The 22,278-nt window shown below is 38.0% G+C and overlaps 1 protein-coding gene across 22 annotated transcripts in view; it reads right to left on the minus strand.

Moving 5' to 3' along the window:
• PLCB4 (phospholipase C beta 4) overlaps positions 1–22,278 on the minus strand; it is a 216,837-nt gene that overhangs the window by 125,208 nt on the left and 69,351 nt on the right. For 13 of the 22 annotated variants that reach the window (XR_006938644.1, XR_005858074.2, XR_005858073.2 and 10 more), the window contains exon 3: positions 2,445–2,512. The exons of 6 other annotated variants lie outside the window; for them this stretch is intronic. The gene's annotated coding sequence lies outside the window, so the exon portion shown is untranslated. Of the gene's footprint in view, positions 1–2,444; positions 2,513–19,510; positions 19,665–22,278 lie in introns of those variants that run through there. 3 more of the 22 variants (XM_046938626.1, XM_046938620.1, XM_046938623.1) reach the window with 2 other exon arrangements.

The raw sequence follows: 22,278 nt of genomic DNA on the forward strand, positions 1-22,278 counted from the left end.
CTCAGATGTTACAGCTTGTTTTGTTTACATTTAGATAAATACTTATTTATACTCAAGTAGCACTTTAATTTAAAAGTAAGCCCAAATATAACTTAATTATGTTTGGTATTTGAAAGTTTAAATCATTAGGGGCACATTTTCATTTTAGAAAATACACACACACACAGGCATCCATATGTACCAAACAACCCCTGCAGCTCAGCAACAATACAAATGCTTTCTGAACTGAGCCTGGACACTGTTCTACCACAGCCCAGTACTTCATTATCCACTTGATTTCTGAACAGCATGTATTCTCTTTAGCTCATTTGAATGCCAAAAGACTTATGTTGCTGTTTGTCATTTGCCATTCTATTGTCGTCTATTTCACCCCTTGGGAAAACAACATCCACCCACAATTTCTGAAGCTTGCATCAGTAATAGTGAGCACTGCCTAGCACTAACACTATTTCCAGGAAAAAAAGATCCATTTTTTCAACTATTCTAATCATAGACTTAAACTTTAACAGTAACACAAACAGATTCAGTTTAGGCATTACCAATGATACTTGACTCATATGTTATGCCAAAGAGGAAAAAAAAAAAAAAAAAAAGCAAAATACCACTTGGTATATCCACAGAGAATATGGTGCTGGGAAAATGAGATCAGAGGGTACTGAGTTGTTTGGCCCAGAGTTGAAACATTTTTATGGATCAAAAAGGCAAGTCAAAGTAATGACTGTACCAAGCAGTTACTTTTTTTTCTCCTCATTGCTGGGTATGCATGGACTTTTTTGCACATTACTGATGGTAGAGGAAAAGATTCCAATTTTCTCCAGTGCTCACAGTGAGATTTACTTTGGCAATCCAGAATCCATGGTGATACTGATCCAGTAGATCAGAGCATTTAAGCAGACTGGCCATTCCATAGTGACTGTTAGAGACTATAGGAAAGAGCTGCCATGACAAACAGTTATGCAGAGAGTCAGATATTCAGGTGCATCACAGGGAATTGTCTGCAGGAATAGTCACATTTCCAACAGCAAATCTAAGGGAACTCTAAAACATTCACTGCACGTCATCTCCTCAAGAGTGAAAAGTTTAGGCATTATACTCAATGCATCCTAAACTGAGCAGGCTGTAGTAGCCATGGTAAGGTAGTAACAAATTAAGTAATGCTAATTACAGGCAACTCTTATGACCGGAGGAAAAGAATTCCAATGGTCTTGTAATCTTGGATAGTTGTTGACCTACATAATGAAAAACAGCATAAAAAAGTCTTTCTCAACGTAGGTCACTGATCCAGTACTTTTTATTAAACTATATGCCTTGCACCTCACCAGCTTCATCAGTTGCCAGTATTGCATGACATTCATTCACAACAACAGAATTCAAAATTCAGTCACTAGAGATGTCTGAACAGAGAATGTCCCCTATTTAAACAGAAACAGAGATGTCCCCTATTTAAAGAGAGCAAGAACTAGATGAAACATCTCCCTAATCTTTTTCTTGGCTTGATTTTGTCATGAGAATTACTGAGCTTACTGCAAATCAAACAAAAGCTAGGCAAGTGCCAAAACTATGGTACAGTTTTTTTTTAAGGTGAGCTGCAATTTGGGAATGTGTCTGCAATGCCACTAGCTGCCTAGGCAGCTTTGCTGTACAGAAACGTACATCCATGTTTCTGTTACTTCATGAAGTTTGTCTTCACAAGCTGGTCCCCCACGTGGCCGTGACACCTGACACTTTTCTTCCCAAACTGAGAAAGCTGTCTTTGTGAAAATACTACTACTACCAGCTGCCTCAAAATCCACCAGTCCACCAACTATGGGGCAGCAGTAGCTCATACCCTACATGCTATAGTCACTTCCACTGCCACTCAAGCTGGCTCCTCAATTTAAAAATCTGTCTTTTTTGGGCCTTGGATATCTTATGTTACTGGATCAGGCTACATAGTCTTCAGTGACACTACCAGCTCTCAGACTTTTCTTCCAACATCAGTCAGTTGTTTGTTTCTCCACATAACATAAGCTACTCCAGCTGTAAGGACACCACAAAAGAAAGTGTATACATGTTTTCCTTTGCAGTTTAAGAAAAAAATTGCCCCCTGATCAGGTTAGTCGTACATCTCCACTGAAATTTTAAAGGCTGAAATTTTAAAATATTGTAAGCCAGTATCACTGTGAAAAAAACTAGAAATTGTCTCCCAAAGTAACAGTCTCTTTGTTCTCTCATACTGTTAATCAGTTTCAGTTCAGTAATCATGGGATAATGTACTGAAACCAGGTCATATACCAACAAATCTATATCAAATTAAGAGATATACCAAAAGCTTACACTCAGAGATGGAGGGGGAGGGGAGAAAGAGATGGAGGGAGGGGAGGAGGGGGACAAGGGGGCCAATAGCACCACTTCTGCAAATTCTGCTTATCTTTCAATTTCTAGTTCACAAGCAAGCAACTTACAAAGTAGTTCTGGACTGGATGGAAAAACAGGGGTCTAATTAGGCTGATGAGCTGAGAAACTCTTCCTTCTGTGAAGTAATAAAACAAAAAGAAGTTCAGTATAAAATATTCTGTCATCTGCTAAACCTCACTATTGGCAAAAACACTCCACCACACAGTCCACAAAAGCACAGTATCAAGATAAACACTTACAAACAGGATTCAGTTACGACACTTACATCTTTCATGGGAAAATTTTTGCTAGTAGTGCTGGAAGTTCTGGATGAAGTATGCCATTCTCCACTGCACTGTGCCAGGACAGTTTTTTAACATTCATAAAGCATCTTGAATGATTAATAATCATCACAAAGGAGCAGCTGAACAGTGCTGTCACATTTATAGCTTCCCAGAATAAATGCTAGCTGATTTTAATTGTTTGTGTTTCATGTGTTCCTGAGATGAGCAACAAAGTTGGTAAGATTTCCCTACAGAAGTGCAAGCCTCATTAACACAGAGTTGAGTACAGCATGAACAAGAGATGCATTACAGAATGAAGATCATGATCCTTCTACACATCCATTTCCATATTTCTAACCAACCTGCTTGCCACAGTCAGCTTTCACCCACAAGTTCTTACAACTAAAATATTTATAAAGAGCATATTAATATATCATCTGTATTTCCACACCACCTTGGAACTGCAGTCACAGGCTACACATTATTTTGTGTACCAGAACAGAGCCAAAGATATTCCGTGACCTAATCATCTCATGGGAAAAGTTGCCAGAGGCACACATAACTAAAATGATAACACTGATCACTGTCTTGAAACAGTGGATTGTTTATAGAAAAGAGACTTTCTATGAGGAACTGAAGGATAATGATGCAGCTTGCCAGATACTATGATAGCATCTTTTGCTGCAAGATGTCTTGAGCTGAGAATGCAAGAAGTAAGCAAAGAAGGGTTTGGTCCTGGACTGTAAGGAGTGAAGCCATGTATCTTATTATGTAGTAAAACAGAGCAGAGGTGAAGGCCAAAGGGAGTCACAGTAAAGAGCCCTGAAAGTACAAAAGAGCAGTTGGTGTTTGATGTCCAAGAAGCCAGGAAAAGAAGCAAATGGGGCAATGATATCAAAGTAACAATCTAATCTGTGAAATCATTTCAAATTGGAATGAGTAAAGTAAGACTGCATTTTTATCAAGACAACACATTTATCAATACAAAAGAACAGAAACATGACACAGTAAGAATCTGGAAAAAAACTAAGATGTGTACACAGATGAGAAGCTTTTTCCAACAGACGTTAAGCAAAATGCATGAAATACAGTCTCCTCATGTACCAGTCTTGTCTGCGACCCTAAGTGATCCAATTTATAGATCCAAATAACACCTAAAATTGTTAGTCAGAGATGTGTCATGATGGTACTCACAGTACTCACTCACAGGGAAGAGTGAAGTGGCAAAGAGACTAGTGGGAGACCAGTGAGGACAAAAGCAGGCCCCAGAAAGAAAGAGTGCACTAGAGGAAAAAGCAGTTTTTAGCTGCATGTATGAACTTAAAAAAAACAAACCCAAAGATGGACAGGGGAGACTGAATGAAACAAAGTGCACCAACAGTAGATGGAGCTGTGAGATAAGAGAATTATCTAACCTTCGAGGGGATGAGTTAAAATAGCGGTTCTGAAGTCAAGACTTAAAACTCTACCTTCATGTTAAGTCACAAAACCATCGACAAGAGCTGAGTTAGATATGTGTCTGACAACCATAACACATTAGCAGGAGGAGTTGAGATGACCTGTTGCTTCTTTTTCCTGTCCTTAAATAAGCAAAGATAGCCCATGTCTAATGCAAGTGAAATCCCAGCCAGCTTGCTGTCAACCAAGCGCCTAGAGAAGCCAAGTGCCAGGCAAATACAAACTCCTGATCTGATTTAACAACCACATCAAGGCGTTGTTCACATTCTTCATACTCTGCAGTCTACACTACACGATAACAACAACTTTTGAAATTTTTCATAGAAGTACAAATTTTGCACTATTTTCTGAGGTCTGTCAAAAATAGAACAATTGTTTATGATGAAGTCTGTTTACCTCAGGAAAAGCATCAGCAATACTTTGAGTTAAGGGGCAATAAACTCTAATATTTTTAAGGATCTTCAAAGCCACACGGCATCACACTGTCACCATAAGGAAATCTATTAATGGACTGCAGCAACATACACTCCACTCCACATCCAAAACAAAGCCGAACAACCCCACTAACTCCAGGTGATATTAGAAATCTTACCCGAAACTTTTCTGTAAACAGAAACATGGCAAAGAAATCACCTGACCCTGTATGAAATGGATTCCCATATTAGGCAACATGCAGCGAGCCTACCAAGGGTAAGAAAAGTTTTCTTTGTCAGGGTTCTAGCAGCCATTTTGAAATGTGATTCTCCTGCGCATTCTCTCCAAAAGAAGCAAGTTTGTACTAGCACAAATCGAGGCACAAAAACACAACTGCTTCTAGCATCATTCACTGAAGAAAGATCCCAGCAGTGCTTCTATGAGAAGGAGCAACAGAAAGGAAATTTTATATAATCTTTAGACCTTCATTCGTGAGACCACTACCCCAGCTTCACAAGTAGACTTCAGTGAGTCTTCTATAAGGAAAGAACAGCAACCAGCATTGCCACAAATCCTTTTGGTGGGCAGAACAAACAGATGATCAAATTGGCGTTATCAGGCCTATCTTTCACAGACCTGGGAAAGAGTCTGCGTCCAAAAACTTGTCTGCAAGTCTCGTCAGTTAGCCAGATGAAAGAGAAATGGTGCTCATTGCAGTCCGGAGCCTATTTCAACAAGCTGTCACATGGACTGTCAAATGGGAATTATGTGCGTAGCTACAGGGTTATAAATGAAAGTATATGATTAACTTGATCAACAATAACAGAGGGGAAGTAGAGGATAAATTTCAGTTTGTAAGTACATAATTGAGTCCATAACCACACAGCTGGCCTGATATACATAAAACAATTAATTTATCCTGTTTTTTTGAAGCTGGGCTTTAAATCATGTTGTGTAATTTATAGATTGCCATACTGCAACCAGCTGAGTATTCTATGTATGCCAGGACTCAATCACGTGAATTCCATACCAAGTTAAAGCCATAGAACAGTTCTTGGGCCCTTCAGAATACTGATGTTCATGCTAATTATTTGCTACTCTGTAGTCATGTACAGCTAGATGTCAATTACAGCATCATAGGATTAGTTACACCCTTTGTTATTTAAAACATTTGTACAAGTTATCTTTTCTCCTCTTCCCTCTGAAATCATCATAGAGCAAACATACAAACGGCACAATCAATCTAGCTCAGCACAGAGAGAACTGCCCCTGCCACATACTGTTCCTAATTTCAATGTCCTTACCAGCACAGAGCTCAAACAGAGGAAATCAGACAAAAATTATCCCACATTTTTGTGTGATTCCCACGTAGTTCGACCTGAGAAAGGACAGTCCCCCAGCCACTAACCATAGTGACAGGCAGTAAATTCCTTTTTAGTATTGCTGCAGTAGAGACAGCAGATGTACACAGACCCTCGCTTTGCTTCTGCTTGCTTAAACCTAACACAAAGCCGAAGTCACAAAATAAATAAATAAATATCTCCAAGATGAGCAAATGCACGGCTGCCTGGTGAGAGGTCCTGCTTCCCACCTCGAGGCCTCTGCATCTCATGCTGCACACAGTAAACCTTGCTCCTGAAGAGCTGGATCAATAAAGAGACAAGTAGAAGAGGCTAGGCACACAGATAACCACCTACTCAGAAGTGAATGGCAGTGCTAGCATGTGACCAGGAACAGTCACTGAGAGGAGAGGGGAGGGATTAGAACAGCAAACATTCTCTATTTGTTTCTACAGACTCAACCACATTCAGTTATTATAAAAGAGAACACAGTAAATGTAGCGTTCAGATCAAACAGCTGTGAAAACCATCAATGCAAAATCTTTCTGGTCCCCAGTGTAGCTACTCAACTGTACAGTATGCTAAAAATTGGGATTTTATTGTAGCTGAGACACAATATTTGTGACTAGAAGTACTGCAGTAGAATTCCAGGCAGAGCTGTAATTTGTGCTGTAACAGAACGCCTGCTGGATGGTTTGGAATAAGAAATTCACAACAACGCTGTTGGGTGAGAGGAAAGGAGAGAGCAAGGAACAGCACTGCTGTTCTCTTTGCTTGAAGAATACTGGCCTCGATAGTTTTTATTACAGTGAAGTACTTCTGGCTAGATCAGGTTTATAAATACACATGATAAAGTCTGCCTAAATTTGGCACCAAGTAGGACCCACATTCTTAGGAAAAAAGCAAACTAAAAATCCTGGAATGAGCACACAGAGAAAGTAGGGGGTTTGGCTATCCACGTTCAAGCACCTTAATAATGGAGGTATTTTGCAATTTCTACTTCTCTGTTGAGACAAGGAACTTTCTATTAGTTCTGGTGCACAGATGTTCATCAATCAATGACTTGGCCACTCTATACGCTTAGTGTGAAATCCTGGACTCATATTAGTCAGTGGGGAAACTTGCACTGACACCAATAGACAGAGGTTTCCGAAGTGGAGAAGGGAACTGCTAAATGGTACAGGAAGAGGGCTCTTCCTGGATAGAGGCACTTCTGCTTTTTCCCCTTACATTGCCTTTAGCTGTAGCCTCAGGGCATTCGTCTTTGTTCAGCTTTTCATCTGAACAGATGAAGCATGTTAAAAGCAGCTGTAAGTACAGAGTTGTTATTGAGTGCCAGCAGTTCTGGTAAATGCACTCGCTCAACTGCCTGATACTAGTATTAGCTGAACAAATCTACTCTAGAGATCACTGCATCGCTGCAAAGATTTAAACTGCACAGGACCAAGGCAGTGAGAGAAGCTTATGTGTTTTCCCACAGCCACTTTCTGCAGTGACTGGCACAACACTAACTCTGTGGGATGAAGGCCGCACCCCTCTATTCCACAGGTCCGAGGATTCTGGGGATGTACATGCCTATCTGTTTTTGGCATCCAACTCCCTCACATGCCTCTTTGCAAAGATTCATGTTGTAAATCTATGCATCTAGCCAACATGCCCAGCAGTAAGTTTGTTCTGTAGCCTCACACTTTAGGAACTCATGAGAATTCACTTTCTTGAAATGATAGTCACACATCTCTCCTCCTCTTTCCTACAGCACTGTACTGAATCTTTTATATTATTTATTCAATTCACCTTAGAACAATTAAAAAGTATGTGGAAGATCTCCAAAATCACATGCCATTTGAAGAAAAATGCCAACACACATCTATACCCAATTACAAAGGTTTGCAGACTGACGAAGCAGAAGCCCACAGTAGCCATAGAAAGTAAACAGGAAGCTTCTGTAAGACAGGAGGTGGCAGGAACATAGAGAAAAAGACAAAATATTTTCATCGTAACACAAGTTGCTTTATTCAGCTTGATGAAACTTATCATTAGTTGCTGGAGATAGCCCATCCCACAGCAGTGATTCAGGAGTGATAGGAAATTGCCACCACACAGCAGCCAAACCATAAGTAAATCCCCACATGCGGAGGGAGACCTCTTGTGAACGGGCCCAAATAATTTGTGCCTGAAGGGAGAAATACACACGACATAGAAAATAAGCACTAAACTTAGGTAGCTGGCAGCTAGCAAAACCTTCATTTATACTTGCTGAAGATCTGGGTGCTCTGACTAGCACAATTCTGTGGAGGACTCCAATCAAAACAATTAAGCAGAAATACCAAAGGACAATTCCTCAAAAATTCACTTTGTGTTCTAAAGGATTAAACTTGAAAACAGAAAAAGTTGGTCTCCATCTAGCTGCAAAATGGAAGATATTTAGATACTGGCCGTTTGACAGCATAAAAGTTTGTGACCACATAATAAACTCACAACGAATTAGCTTTATCTCAAAATAAGCAGTGTATTTTACATTGCCTTTCCTCTGTCTGATATTTTTTCCTTTTTCTTCATAACTGAAAATAAAACAAGATTTTCTTGTACATATCCTTATCTCACAAAGGATCTGAATGAAAAAAGAATACATTAACTCTCATTATAGCTCCCCTGGAGCATAATGAGATATTTTGGAGACTAGAAAGCATCCATTCTCAGCTTGTGATGATAGAAATAGAGAATCTACCATGACTTCTATATATAAATCACAAGTTTTTCATTTTTGTTTTTTTTGCTAACGAAACAATGGAAGGCACTTTCTTAAAGAAGAAACACTGTAAGAAACACTGCTCCTTCTTAAGTGAAAGATAATGGAGGAAAGGAGTAACTGCCTGTATTTTTCCAACAAAATTCTACCTTCAGTTTTGCTATTCACTCATTGCTTTTATTTTGTCTCACAGTGATCAAACTAAATAATTATCTCCATTTCCCACATATCGCTTGTGTTACCTTTGATCAGAAAAGTCTCAACAATGGTGTGTTTTCAATCCTTTTATTTTATGCCCACTTCCATATTTGCACAATGCTTAGTTATTCTCTTCTAATCTGAATGGATTCAGCTCTGCATATCACAAGTACAATGGCTTTAATCCGTCACTTGGACATATACTTACCTTATAGAAACAAGGAGGACCACTGATTTTGACTATGCTATCTATACTCAATTCTCTTAAAGGAATTGTTCATTGCAAAATTTCCATTAACATTTCAACCAAAAATAACAGAGGAACTACTATTTTAATCAAGAGCAGCAAGATGAAGCATTCGAGGGTCATACATGTTTTACATGAAATGATTATTCCTTCTGAGACAAGCCTATGGCACAGACACTGCCAAGATGAGCAGTCTGTGAGGGCCACTTTGGGATGGAGCTCAAATGTTTAATTAGTATTCCCATTTTCAACCACATAGTACAAGATGCATCTGTAACAACACAGTACTCACGGATCTCTCGCTAAACTTTCTGCCACATTTTCCATTATAAAAGCTATTTTCTTTGGAAGCTACATGTGATCAAGGAGCCTTGAATATTTCTATGTTATTAGAATAGTAATGGTTTCAGCACTGGAAGCTTTGTATTTATGTAAGAGTTCATAACCATGTACAAAAATACATGATGTCACACTAGAGTCAAATGATCATGTTTAGAACTGAATAAAAATGTATGCAGAGATTAAATATACTATGGAAGGGGAAAAAAAGGTCAGTTCTTCAAAACATTAAGCATTTTCACTAACAATAAAAACTAAAATATAACATTTTCAGTTTGATGTTTCTGAGAACATTCAAATGCGTATATAAATTATAACACTAAAGAAAAAAAGAACTGCAATTTATGAAGGAAATATGCAAACATGGAGAGAGCCAAGCATAAATCTTTATGCAAGTGTTTCAACTATATGATGTAAACAGTTAAAATTTGTATTTCGTTTAATAGGACAATTTTGATAAAAATTTCAGTTCTAAGCTCACTACTCAAGTGATGATTTGTCATTCAGCAACTAAATGCTCTAATTAATTTCAATGGATAAATTAAGTCCTACTCAAATTTTATGATAACCGTGTTTCATTCTGTAATGGTTACCATTGAAATGCCACAAAATACAGATCAGTGCCGTGCAGTATCATTTTCCAAGAAATTCTCTATAGAAGTAAATATCATTAGGACATTATTGCAGTACTATATAAGATTATCTGGTATCTTAAAAAAAGAGAGTGAGTTGCCAAGTACTTTAACTTGGGGTTGTCATCGTATAAAAGAGATTTGTCCAAAGTGTTCTGCATTGAAATAATGAGGACGTAGTAAATAGCCAACATATCAAAGCCTTATACAATCATTTCATTCTAGAAAGATTACTTGAAATCTGTATACAAGCATGCTTTAATACAGAAAAGCCTTGATCCTTCAATCTCACATACAATGTAAGCCTATGACTGACCTCAATTCAATGAGGTTTGTCATGGAAAAAAGGAAGGCTTAAAAATAATTATTTGCAAAAAGAGGAACAAAATCTACAGTCAATTTATTCTACAGGAAAGCTAAATAAAACCCAGACCTAGAAACAGAGGAGCATTTCGGGGAGCATTAGCGTGGAACATGATGTTGAATTTTTGCAGGGCTCCAGGAAAGCAAATAAGTAAAAACAAGACTGATACAAAGACAAGAGAAAATGACCTCAGGGACATGACTTATTTAATTTTCAAAGTATATTTGCTATCATTGTGACGAGACAAATTCACCACCTGAACTTTAAGTAGTCTGACAGTGACATTTTGGTTTACTACTTTACTTACATAGACGATAGTCTACGTAGACACTGTTTTCCTTACAGCTTAAACCCCCGAAAGCCACAAATACTCTTGCCAAAAGAAAGATGCTTTTCTTTAAGCATTCTTAGGATTCACCATGATCATTACTAAAGAGACAGACTACTCACTGTCATCTTATCACTTTGCTCACACATATTATAGTCCAGTCTGCTCCAGTGCAGCAGGTGGAATGCAATGGATTTTATCTGGACTGGATTTGACCCTTGCAGACCTAATTACAAAGCTATATAGAATGACTTCAAAGAAAATTCATGAAACAATTCACAATATAGTTTTTTTGTGGGTTAAGTGGATCACAAATGAAGCTGCATCAGGTTTGTTTTTAAAGTCAAGCAAATATCTCACTCTTTCACAGAGAAAACTGTTTTTCATTTTTAGGCACATTACATGCATCTCTAATTTCTTAGATTTGACATTACATAAAGAAATAAACTGGTGAGGTCATATTTGTTACTGTTAAAAAAGCTGTATCATGAGAGCTGTAAAACCATAGCTGTGCAACTGTAATAAAGCAGCTTATGGAGCTGTTCGGGAGGCTTTTTCCAGTCATGTTAAAACCGATGACTCGTCAGTGCTTACTGACTCTCTCCTTCCCTCTAGACTCCACAAGTAAGAAACAGCACTCCTGGTTTTGCAGGCTAGAATTTCTTCCAAGCTTTTCTTTTCTTTTCTTTTTTTTTTTTAAATGAATTGGTTATGAATCAGACAATGAGTATGATTTCAAAATTAATGTGAATTTTGTCACTGACTTAATTAGAGCTAGGATTTCATCCAAAGAACGTTTCCATATGCTATTTAACATTATCTGTCATGTAAACTGTTATGTGAAATACAGTCTGCCTGGTAAAAGAACCAAAAGCTGTCTAGCAACTTCCTTGTTCATCATATGTCCCAAATTCATGTGCTATTATAACTCAAGCTTTTTTTTTTTCCTCCAGTCACTACAAAAGTATTTCTTCATTAAAATAATAATAATAATAAGACAAAAGAAAAGGTTAACAAGTTATTTTTTCTATACAAAAACACAGACATACACGTACAAAATTGTATCACCACAGCACACTGGTTTCAAGTTGTCAAAATGACTGAACTGGTAAAAACTAGAAACAGGATTGACAGGAGACTATATAAAGATTAGAAACATTCTTGACACCTCAAAGACAGAACTTTTTGGCTCAGAGTATCTGATCATGAATAAGTTGACCCACATGTGCAGAGGCAGTCAGCATCAGCTGCTGCTCAGATCAGAGATTAATTTAAATTGTTTTTAAATAGAAGAAAAGTGAATAACCGGCAGAACTAGAATAGGATTTTTATTCAATATAAGAAGTTTGTTGCTGGAAGGAAATAGGACATGAGAACCACTGTACATCACAAAGATGTGACTACATTTTCAGCTGGCAGTGTCCCTGATCAAATGCCATAACACAAAAACACCATTACATTTTAGAGATTTTCCAAAAGTCTCAGCCATTTCCCCATGCAGTCACTGCCTTCTACCTGTCCATAAAATGCTCTTGGAACTTCATGTCACCGAGATTGCAATTCAACATTCTATTTTAATTAGAAGGACAGCTAATTAGGAAGATATAATTGATTTGAAATCTGATATATTTCAAAAATAACAACAGCCTCTTCATTACAGCTTTCAATCTGTCAGACCACTGGCCTATTTCCATGATTTCCTAGTCATATTTTTCACCGTCTTACACTTTTCTTGTACATTATTGTGTGAATGAAAGATAATTTCAGTCTCTATCACTCCCATAAATGCTTCTAAGCTACAAATAAATCAAACCAATTTGCAACAAAAATATGAGGAAATGCAGAAAGTGACCAAACGTGTAATTCCAAACAGAGGAACTGCTCATGAACATATGTGATTACTGGCCCTAACTGACTGGATGCATATAGGGCACATTAAAAATAGCACTAACTACTGACACGGTAGAAATATCCTGTATTTTACTGGGTGTTTTCTTCTCTGCTGTTTTTCAGTTAGAGTAGACTAAAACTGTAGCTGTCAAGTGTCTGAGACACACTTGTAATGTTTTACCTCAGCTGTTCAGTAGAATGCATAAAGGGTCTGACAGGAAGCAAAGTATTAGAAAAAAGGTTTCATAAGATTTGAATTATTTAGGAAGTTCAATGAGTCCTTGCTCTTTCCATTACTTATGCGTTATAGCCCTTTCCATGAAGCAAAGCCTAATCTGTACTAGAAAATTGATTTATCTTAGCTTTATCAGTTTCATATCATTAAAATACACCATGCAGTTATTGTAGGGTACATAAGCCAACTTTCACTAAGGAGATTGTTTTCATGCTTGGGCTTGTACTCTTTTATATGCAGGAGACAGTAAAACTAAATAAAAACATTCAATATTGACTGGCAAAATTGTGATCAATACAATTTAAATCCAGGTGAAACAAATTATATCACCCCAAACCTACCAAAAACTAAATTTGATTTTTTTTTTCCTAAGAGCAACTGTATAGAACTATTAAGAATATATTTTCCTTACATTTATTCTTAAATAAATGTAACATTAAAAGCATCTTTTTTTTTTAACTCTATTATTCTTAATCTAGTCATCCCTTGACACAACCCATCTTCTCTGTGAAAAACAAATGGCACATGAACGAGCCTGAAAATGTGTCTGTATTCAAATCAGTCTGCCAGCCTTTAACACTGAGTACAGCTAGTGCTGCTGCTGGAGGTGGGATTGCCATGTGTGCAGAGATATCCTGCCAACACTAGTGAGGCCCACAAGTGCAGTGCTGCGGACGGCTGCCTTTCAGCATGGGTAACCAGACATCATTGCTTCTCCAGTGCTGACATCTCTCTTAGTGCTGTTGCATCCTTATTGGCATTTACTCAAGCAAGGCAGATGGGAGTGACTTCAAACATAACTCCTGATCCTGCATTCACACAGCTAGCTGCAGGATAGATGTAGCATAAACTTAAGCAAAAACTTAACCAGGTCTACTCTGACAGTGCTGTTCTGTAGGCCTTTCTTCACGTGAGAAACAAGTTCCTTCTACAAAAACCAGAATCATTTCTCCCTACAATACAGGGCACTACAAAATGACTCATACAGAACACAGATGAAAAGGAAAAAGCAAAAGACAGGAAAATAATTCATCTTTCCTCCCCAAGTCAAGTAATTCTACCATTTTACCAGTTGATCCAGTGCCTGCCACTGCTTTGGTTAAGACTAACCCTCAGAAACAGCAGGCATTCATTATCCATCATATCTGCTATCCTCACACACAACTAGCCTCTCTCCAAACCTGTCAAAGGATCTACCACTGAGTGCTGTTCTATCGTATTAGCCCTTCTCCCTCCACATACCTCTCTCTATTGATTTTTAAATAAGCCAATAGCACTTTAACAAGACACACTTACTGCATTAAAAATCTTAGCAGCGACTCAAATCTGCAAGCAAAGTGATAAACTCAGGATAGAGATCCTGGACTCCAAGTGCTTTATAGTAAAGCTTGTGCTTCCTGGACAATTGTGCAATTACGGCATCATGCAAATAAATACCTGTGTCTGCATTACCATGATAATATCATCACCATATGACACTAGATCATCACCACATGCTGCTTCAGAATGTCAACTAACATAGAAAACAAACTATCCAGTGCTATCTCTGTAGTTTCCTCCCATTTTACTGATTTTCCTTCCCTGCCCTCAGCTAACAAACAAACAACAACAAAAAAAGGTGATTTTATAAGGCAAATAAGTAATATTTTCAATTTGTCTGAAATTACAACAGTTGGTATAATGCAAGCCAGCCATAGTTTTCTTTCAATAGCGACACAGCTCTTCTGACTAAACTTAGGTCTAGTCAGCCCTGTGTTTGCCATATATATGGAATGAAATGGCCCTAAAAGCAATCTGCAATTGAGTGTCTCTGTTCTCTACTACTAATACTTGAATAGGTCAAAAGTTGAGAGGGAAAATACACATACAAAAGCAGTCAATTTTTAGCTGCATGTTTTTCTTTGGAAAACATAAAGGAACTTCAAAACAATCATACGTTTATAAGAGAAATGGGAAATTATCTGCAGACATAGTCTAATCATTTTTTCCTTTATGTGGATATAGCCTAGAGCAATGCGTACACTCCCAAGCCTCTAGATCCCTAAAACAATAAGGCACGTGAGTTGATACACACATGAAGAACATCTCAATACAAAACATAAGTACAGACGTATATTTATTATTCTTAAAATGTCCTATCTGTAGTGATGCTTTTTAGGGATGAAATGTCGTGAAAAGCTTCCAGAAAGCATTTGGTTTCATATTTACAATATCTATTAACTGTCAAACTCAGCTGATAAATCCCTGCTGCCTATTAAGTTTTCTGCGCGTGCCTTTCATCTGAGGTTCAGGAAGAGCTTGCAAAATCTTAATCAAGCCTCAGAACACCACTGTGAAGAAAGTACAGTAGTAAAACACAAGATGCAGACATCTTACGTCATTTGCCAAAGTTCACACAGTGGCTCTGGTCCCAAATGGCATTCAACAGACACCAACATTAGCAGAGCTGTCACTCCAATACACTCATTTCCAGCTGCATCTCACAACCACCACATCACATGATTCTGTTCCTCACATAAATATCATATTCTTCTAATTGATTTTCAGTCACATTTTGGGTGGGATCCCACAGAGACTTGTTTTTTTGTGAAGGAAATTTCAATTCCAGTTTGGGGCAGTAGCATGAATTTCTCTTTAATCTGAACTGGCTTACAAAGGCACAACTGTTTCTAATGCTACAGCAAACCCTGGCTAGAATCATTAAAGGTTATGCCTGGAAGGCTGGAATATCTCACAGCATCAAAGGTTTAAAATCTCACTTTCAATCCTGATTACTTAAACCACTACTATAAAACTACAATGGATAAAATCTCATTTGAGATGATTAAATCTTTTTGTTAAAATGGAAGAGTTGCAAACAATCAATTTGCATTTTTATGTGAATACTTACCTCTAGTACAACAGTTCTACAATGGATCATACGGTATGCCAACTTTGTCTAACTGGAGTCCAAAGCTTCTTTTTGCCAATCATCCGCTTCACTAAACCATACTCATCAACATTAAAATACGATTTCATTTGCTTAAAATAAGTGAGTAATTCGATTTGGCAGGGTTTAGGATAGCTATAATACAAATGTGAGATGAGGTAATAAGATGACAAAGTTGTAGAAGAAAGGCTCTATGCTGTTAAAAAAAGCATTAACGACAGAGATGACAGATTATTTTAGTTGTTAGCTGAAGTGTTATTCAACTTCCTACGCAAACCTATATTGATATGTCTGACAAGATGTTTGATGTACACGTCTTGGTACTCATAACTAGAATCAGATCCATTCAGATACCTCAAGGAGATCCACTTTTCAGATGTGGTCAGCACAAACACAGCACATAACCTTGGTGCTTGGCAACTGATTTTCAAAAGAGCAGGCTCAGGTGGCAGCAAACCGAAGACAAATATGTAACACTCTCCAGAGAGGTTAATATCTATCATGAAACCTGACTGACAGCTGAGCCTGGGGGAGGAGAAGTAGTTAGAAACCAAATTCACACTGTCACTACACATTTAACAAGATTTAAACCTCGCATAAAAATACAGTAAATTGTGAATAATCCCAGCTCGTCTATTCAAGGTATTACTCAGTCACCAGGCAGGGAAGTTTCAGTTTCTGGATAGAGAATAGACCACAGACAAATTATTCCCAATGTGAACAAAGCAATAGAGGCCTTTAAAAAAACAACAACAACAAAAAACAGAAAAAAAAAACATAAAAAACAACAGCCTTGCAAATACCACCTGGAAGTTGAAATTGAGGGTATACTCAGCAAAACTGGGAAAATAATGCAACTTGAGTATACACTGCCAAAAAGAACAGTGGTGTGCGGTGCTTCCACTTTTTAAAAAGGGTGGAAATAACCCACCATACATAAAGGAAATGAGACTAAACTATCTCTCATCCAGGTCACATTGATGAAAACCTGGATGTAGAAAGTGAAGAGCTGGTCCACAGCTACAACACGAAAATTATCGCCACCCTGGTACTTTCACATACCAATAAGAAAGAAATGTAAGTTGTGAACCTTTTGCTACTGAAGAGTAGCAGAAAGGCTGCTGACAGCCAGCAAAGATGCATTCCAAGAGAAAACGCTTTCCTTAACAACGTTAGAGATCTTTCAATTATTTAATTTATAGATCCAATTTGAAAAAATCTCAATGCGACTGATGTATGAGCCTATGTTTGGCCCCTAAGGGCACTGCAAGTTGAAACAACAACAAAAAAAATCAACCTTCAGTTTTACAACCCTCAGGTAAGGGAACGGCTCTCATGAGAATATATGGACACATAATCCAAAAGCAAATCAGTCAATAATTTGAAAACATGCACAACACGTGGACTCCCTAAAGCTGCTTGCACGACCAGCCAGAGCCCCTTGTTAATAGCTATTCAGATCACAGGAAAGCTGAAGATAGGCTGCATTAACTTTATATTGTCTTTTTAATTCAGTCTTTCTGGGTACTCAGAACCCAATTTTCTCTTTAGAATATGAGTCTTCACTGGATATCTGTAAATAGTACATGGATTTATTTCCACATAAAGAGATCTAAATGTACTATCCTTCACTAAGGGGAAACAAACAAAGAGAAAAACAACCCAGAAATCCTCCATTAACTAGCAACCCATCTAATCTGTTTACAGACTTCACACAGCAAAATCACTAAAACAGCTCATGCTGCTACGATTCAGTCTCTGTGAATAAAATACAGGCACTAGGAAGGGTATCACTGACATTTCAGTCCAACTCTCCATAGCTAAAGAAACATTTCATTAAACTTAATGAAAAGAGCGAGTATCAGGCTGAAAAACAAGGGCTTTTGAATTTGCACTTCTACTGAAGTGGATTGGCATTCTGCCACTGATTTTAGCAGAGGCTGAAATCACAAGTAATTCTGAAGAGTGCCAGGGAAAGCAGGAGAATTTCCCACTGATCTTCATACACAAAGCACATTTTTTGCAGAACAGGGTGTCAGTGCAGCTCTAAACAATCCTTTCTGAGGAACTTCTCTTGATTTCTAATCATGAAAGAGTACAAGGCTAAACAGGAAAAAAAAATGACTGCTAAGATAGCTCTTCACTAAAGAGCTGTTTCTTTTCTTTTCTTTTTTTTTTTTAACAGGGGAAATCTTAGAAACTATGAATGTTTTGTATATGTAATAAAATAAGGCATTGTATCTGTTCATTCCGCTTACTATTTAAAGCTTACTAATGTTTGTGAGGAACAAATCGTATTTTTTGGCTGTATAAAAATGTACTTTACTTAATCAATGCAACTATTCATTTTGTTTAATAAAAAATGCATTGAAGCAAAAAAGTGAAGAAAAGATTGGCTTTCAAAACAAAATATAGCAACAGAATTTGAAATGTACACAATTAAAACTTAAACTAAAAAGCATAACTTTACATACACCAATTCTAAAAGGTTACCATATGACAAAAGCAAGGAGGACAGCTCCATTTGCAGGCATTGCCTGTTAATTGCTTGAGGAATAAATACCTGCTGTGGAACTGCAGCGACTCACAACTCAATTGTTAGAATGACTGCAACATCGATCAATAAGTTGACCGCCCTTACTTAGAATTATAAGATGTCAAATGTTCCCTGAAAATCCGGGGCTTGTTTAACCTCTTCTCAAAATATCACCAATTGTTTACGAGGAAATCGTCATTTCAGAGCTTTTGACAATTTGACTGTCTCAACTTCTAGCCCGTGAGAATAGATTATGTTTCTGATGTTTTTGAGTCCCGGTCTAGTGCACATTCTTGTGTGAGGAATCACTGAGTCTTCGGGTATTCAGTAGCAGCTTTGGAGCAGTCCTTACATCAATAATCTAAAAAACATTTCAGTAATTGTCCCATTTCAAGAAAATCACATCCCCTCATTTAAATGAAAGAAAAAAAAACTGGTAAGGATCAGTCTGAAATCTGGAAGTGCTGCTACTAATTTGAGGCATGTTTAGGAAGAAGATTTCTTGATTTTTCTTTTCTTTTCTTTTTCTTTTTTTTTTTTTTAATTATCCATCTCTGTTTTGATAAAGCCCGGTACATAAAACCCTTCTTAGTGGTACACTGGTAACAGACAATGAAAGCTGCTCCTGACTCCCACGTATGAAATGCTACAGTGAGTCACAGAGACAGCACCTCTTGCTAGATACTGCACATAAGCAAAAGTCTAGAGTTGCTCTGCCCTTGCTACAACTTCATGCAAAAATGAAGTTGGCAGCTATACCCTGTGAAGCCAGTTGGTTTACCTCTGCCTCCAGCACTCTGTAAGTTTGGGACAGGAACCACATTCTCAGGTCAAGGCTGTGGGAATGCGCAACAGTGGAGTGGGAAAAGCTGATATTAAGGTTGTAAGGTCCTAGGCTAGAAAAAAGAAGAAGGTAGAGAGCAAAATGGGAAGGGCCTACCTCAAGTTGGAGCATAAGGATTTCTTAGCAGGATGAATAAAATAAAGAACATGGGGTTATGGAAGCACAGTGGGAAAGTGAAAGAAAAAGTAGAGATGACATGACTAATTTCTGAAGTTAGATAACGTACACACAGCCTGCAAAGCTGAAGCTACTGCAAGAGCAGCAGTGTCTGGGAGCTCAGGAACTTTGTACAGCCAAGATTCCCCAAACAAAAAACAGTTCATAGCACACAAGGAGGGACCACTCACCTTTGAAAGAGAGGGAAGGATACAACACTCAAACTGAGCAAGGTTCAGTGACAATTCATTCAGCTTCCAAAATGAGCAAGGCTCAGCGACAAGCCATTAAGAACATCAGAAATCCCAAGAAGCCAGCAGGAGAGGTTCTCTACTGCCCGCCCCCATTAACTCCTGTTCTGCAATAGGAAAACGGCTCTTTCCACCGTTTCTGGGAAGCAGGCTCTGACCTAAGAACAAAGGCAGGTAACTCAATGGAACGTAGGAATGTGCAAGTGAGCAGAGGAGTTCAGGAGCAAAAGATGCAGACAGCAGAACTCCTCCTGTTCCCTGCTTTTCATACTGATTTGGCATAAGAGACTTAGCCAATGAGAGGGGAACAGAGAGAGGCAGGGACCAATGCTGCAAAAGAAAGAGCGAATGCAACCCATTTACCTTATACTTCCATCAACGTGGGAAATCATCTGCCGTACTCTCCCTGCCTTTACCTTGCACAGAAGAGAAAATAATCTGAGTTACACCCTTGCTCAAGGGGTGTGAGAGCAAGCCGTCACACCTTCCAGAGAAGTCCTTGTTCTCCCATTATTTATCCATGTCTTCCCATTGCCATCACCCACACTCTCTGATGAAATCTTTCCACCCTGTAACGTTTCACTTCTCCACTCGGCAAAACAGCAATTTGACAACACTACCTCGAGATGGTAACAAATCATCCAATGCCAACAGCCAGCACTAAATTCACTTCCTTTTTTGAAATCTTTCTTTCTCACTAAATCTTCTTTTGATTTTGATCAAACTTATTATCAAGGCTAGTTTAAAATTTTCAATCAAAACTGGGATTTTTTCTATTGGAAAAACATTCATTTGATTACACTCGATTTTGCCTGACTCCATTCTCTTCAATGACTGCTTCAGAGCTGTTTGTATCACACTGATGCTACCACCACATCTTTTTTCCTGAAAAGAATGCAAGCTATGAGTAGATGCAGTTCCACATGTTTCTGAGTGAGGACTCTGCATCTTGCATTTACTTGGCAACACAAACTGTGCCTGCAGTCATACAAAAGCTTTCCTTGTGCCTTTCACCACAGCTGTTTCCCAGTCCACCTAATTGATACACTCTAATAAAACTGATGTGCATAAAATGTGATAAGTAATTAAAACAGAAAATACTGACTTTGCTATTTCTCTGATCAGCTCCTAACAATCACCCAAGTCAAGCGTTAAAGGAAATGCCTGAAATTTATTTTATTTCCAAATGAAATCAAAACATAGGTGACTCATATTTGCTTATCACACTTGATAGTATCCTGAAGGCTGATAATATTTACATTTCCTAGATGCACTAAATGAAAAGCTGTCAGAAAACTCAGGTGTGTTGTGTTTTGTACTGAAAGTACAATGTAAATTATCACAGACCGTTTCAGAGACGATGACTGCAGAAAGGCTTCCGAGATAAGCAGCAAGCTAGATATGGACTTTTTCAGTGATTTTACTACACAGTATTTTGTTACTCAATATCTTCCTCCTTTTCATAAGGTCCTTTGACAGAAAGCTGACTTTTTTCCACAGTCTTCAACTCAAAGGATTCAGAAAGAAATTCAAATGAGGGCAGCATTCATTCCAGATTGCCTTCGGGACAAAACATGGCATCCCCATCACCCCCAGAGGAGACACACAGCCGTGCTGAAATTCCTACAGGAACACGTGTTCCCACTTCACTTGGAAAAATGTCACAAGCCAAAAAGCCTCAAATGCTGTGTGATACCACGTGCCTAAACAGAGATATCGAAGTGTTTGACATCATTCAACCTGAAACAGAAGAATTATTTTTTTCTACACCCATTTGTAGTAGCTCTATGTAGGAAATTTTCTTAAAATGACATTTTCATCTACAGTTCTTGAACAGTCCCAGCTCCTGCAGTACTCCAAACTCTGCCCTCCCTTTTTCTTCTGTCAATGCTGTATCAGTATGAGTAAGACCCACTCCCACCAGAAGCTCTCCACACTTGCCATGAAAAACATTGCACTGCAAACTTTTTCTTAATACCTACAAGCAAAGTAATAGCAGAAAACACTGTCTTATGAAATGTGTGTGCTCACGCCTCAAGTTAGCCTGGACAGTACTAATGGTACAGATTTTATCACATCCTTTTGGAGTCTTACAATAAAAACAGATGCTGAAATACCCTGTTTTTCCCAAAGTATCATCTCATCCAGCAAAGGCCAAACAAAATGAAGAAGTTGCCTTCCAGAGCAAGCATCAGAAAATTTCAAAGCTCTAGAAACACAAAATGGATTTAAACATCACCCTAGAAAGAGGAGGCATGAGTTTGAACATGTGATCTGACTGTGTTTGGCTTTGAACAACACACTTAGCTTTTGTGTTTTATCATCTCTACAACAGGGAATACTGTCATCTCCTGGGACTGTTTTGAGATTTTAATTACTACTTGCCCTCTACTTTTAGAGCTAGAAAGCACCATTTTAAGAATTATTATCATCCAAAATGTAGATCTGAATAACTTACAGCCCTCAGGCATCAATCCCAGTAAATAAAGGCAGAATGTTATGTAGATTAATCAAGTTATGCCAACGCATACAAACATACAAAAGATCATGCACATGGTTTACATTAAACTTCAGGCTCTCTAACAAGGAAAGCTGTTTGATATTTCCAATAAAGTTTAATTTAAAAGCTACAGTATATCAGAAACATTTCTGTATTAAACACTGGACATAACTATAAGGCCTTCAATAATCCTTGCCTCAAAAACCTG

This window comes from Gallus gallus, chromosome 3, assembly GCF_016699485.2.
Source record: "Gallus gallus isolate bGalGal1 chromosome 3, bGalGal1.mat.broiler.GRCg7b, whole genome shotgun sequence".
Lineage (NCBI taxonomy): Eukaryota > Metazoa > Chordata > Aves > Galliformes > Phasianidae > Gallus > Gallus gallus.